The sequence below is a fragment of the Schistocerca piceifrons genome, chromosome X, assembly GCF_021461385.2.
Source record: "Schistocerca piceifrons isolate TAMUIC-IGC-003096 chromosome X, iqSchPice1.1, whole genome shotgun sequence".
Taxonomy (NCBI): domain Eukaryota; kingdom Metazoa; phylum Arthropoda; class Insecta; order Orthoptera; family Acrididae; genus Schistocerca; species Schistocerca piceifrons.
The window spans coordinates 979,162,977-979,165,229 of NC_060149.1; positions in this window are offsets into that span (position 1 = coordinate 979,162,977).

The following is a 2,253-nucleotide window of genomic DNA, read 5'->3' on the forward strand; positions in this document are numbered from 1 at the left end:
TTAGTGCCTTTTGTATTTAATTCCGATGCAATATCTGTGTTTCATCGTCAATAAGAAGGTCCAACTCATACAGTAAACCTGGAGTGAAGCATCGGAATCGATAACTAGTGTCACAGGGACGGTTCAAATCATAGACAGTAAGATGTGTCAGTATTATTGTACTTAAGTCGGCATAGTGTTTTTGTATTTATTTCCGATGCAATTTCTGTGTTTCATCGTCAATAAGAAGGTCAGAGGGATACAGTAGTCCTGAAGTGAAGCATCGGAATCTATAACTAGTGTCACAGGATTAATTCAAAACATAGTCAGTAAGAACAGTCAGTCTTCTTGTCCTTAAGTCGGCATTGTGCCTTTTGTATATCATTCCGATGCAATCTCTGTATTTCATCGTCAATAAGAAAGGTCCAGGGTATACAGTAAACCTGAAGTGAAGCATCGGAATCTATAACTAGTGTCACAGGAATGGTTCAAAACATAGTCAGTAAGAAGAGTCAGTCTTCTTGTACTTAAGTCGGCATTGTGCCTTTTCTATTTAATTCCGATGCAATTTCTGTGTTTCATCGTCAATAAAAAGGTCCAAGGGATACAGTAAACCTGGAGTGAGGCATCGGAATCTATAACTAGTGTCACAGGAATGGTTCAAACCATAGACAGTAATAAGAGTCAGTCTTCGTGTACTTAAGTCGGCATTTTGCATTTTGTATTTAATTCTGATGCAATTTCTGTGTTTCTTCGTCAATTAGAATGTCCAAATGATACAGTGATCCTGAAGTGAAGCATCGAAATCTATAACTAGTGTCACAGGAATGGTTCAAAACTTATTCAGTAAGAAGAGTCAGTCTTCTCTTACTTAAGTCTTCATTGTGCCTTTTCTATTTAATTCCGATGCAATTTCTGTGTTTCATCGTCTGTAAGAAGGTCCAAGGGATACAGTAGACCTGGACTGTAGCATCGAATTCTATAACTAGTGTCACAGGAATGGTTCAAACATAGACAGTAAGAAGAGTCAGTCTTCTTGTCCTTAAGTCGGCATTGTGCCATTTGTATTTAATTCCGATGCAATTTCTGTGTTTCATCGTCAATAAGAAGGTCCAAAGGATACAGTAAACCTGGAGTGAAGCATCTGAGTCTATAACTAGTGTCACAGGACTGGTTCAAAAATAGACAGTAAGAAGAGTCAGTCTTCTTGTACTTAATTCGGCATTGTGCCTTTTGTATTTAATTCCGATGCAATTTCTGTGTTTCATCGTCAATAAGAAGATCAGAGGGATAGAGTAAACCTGAAGTGAAGCATCGGTATCCATAACTAGTGTCACAGGAATGGTTCAAAACATAGTCGGTAAGAAGAGTCAGCCTTCTTGTACTTAAGTCGGCTTAGTGCCTTTTGTATTTAATTCCGATGCAATTTCTGTGTTTCATCGTCAATAAGAAGGTCCAACTCATACAGTAAACCTGGAGTGAAGCATCGGAATCGATAACTAGTGTCACAGGGACGGTTCAAATCATAGACAGTAAGATGTGTCAGTATTATTGTACTTAAGTCGGCATAGTGTTTTTGTATTTATTTCCGATGCAATTTCTGTGTTTCATCGTCACTAAGAAGGTCAGAGGGATACAGTAATCAAGAAGTTAAGCATCGGAATCTATAACTAGTGTCACAGGAATGGTTCAAAACATAGACAGTAAGAAGAGTCAGCCTTCGTGTACTTAAGTCGGCATTTTGCCTTTTGTATTTAATTCCGATGCAATTTCTGTGTTTCTTCGTCAATTAGAAGGTCCAAGGGATACAGTGATCCTGAAGTGAAGCATCGGAATCTATAACTAGTGTCACAGGAATGTTTCAAAACTTTTTCAGTAAGAAGAGTCAGTCTTCTTTTATTTAAGTCTTCATTGTGCCTTTTCTATTTAATTCCGATGCAATTTCTGTGTTTCATTGTCAATAAGAAGGTCCAAGGGATACAGTAAACCTGGAGTGTACCATCGGAATCTATAACTAGTCTCACAGGAATGGTTTAAAAGATAGACAGTAAGATGAGTCAGTCTTTGTGTAATTAAGTCAGCATTTTGCTTTTTGTATTTAATTCCGATGCAATTTCTGTGTTGCATCAACATTAAGAAGGTCCAAGGGACACAGTAAACCTGAAGTGAAGCATCGGAATCTATGACTAGTGTCACAGGATTGGTTCAAATCATAGTCATTAAGAAGAGTCAGTCTTCTTGTACTTAAGTCTTCATTGTGCCATTTCTATTTAA